Genomic DNA, 455 nt, shown 5'->3' with positions numbered 1-455 from the left:
AACCTGCTTTTAAGGTCACACAATCTGGCATTTTTGTTCTTCAGCTTAATAGAAAATCGAGTTTAATATTAATACAAAACACAGGACAGAGGATTTATCATTGTGTGAAGTTCTGTCCTTAACAAATGGTGTCTAATCAGAGGTGATCAGACAAAGTGTGGCCCCCTGGTTAAAACTCAACTCTAACCTGCCCATTGGTGCACTAGTAAAGTTTTCATTGAACAATCTGAGCTTTTCACTTTGTACATTAGAATCTGCAGCATTATCTGACACTTTCTCTCAGCCTGACTGTCCCTGGCACACTCCCTGTAAATAATTGAATTTCAGTTCATTTAATTGTTGAGACTCAGCATTAAATGTGTCACCTATGGAGTTCTGCATGCAAATACAGCCTGACCAGGAATGGCCACCAATCTAAAAGACATCCACCCATCGGGGCATTTTGATATTTTTTT

Source organism: Pyxicephalus adspersus, chromosome 5, assembly GCF_032062135.1.
Source record: "Pyxicephalus adspersus chromosome 5, UCB_Pads_2.0, whole genome shotgun sequence".
In the NCBI taxonomy this organism is placed as follows: domain Eukaryota; kingdom Metazoa; phylum Chordata; class Amphibia; order Anura; family Pyxicephalidae; genus Pyxicephalus; species Pyxicephalus adspersus.
Note: the sequence above shows the minus strand (reverse complement) of the source record.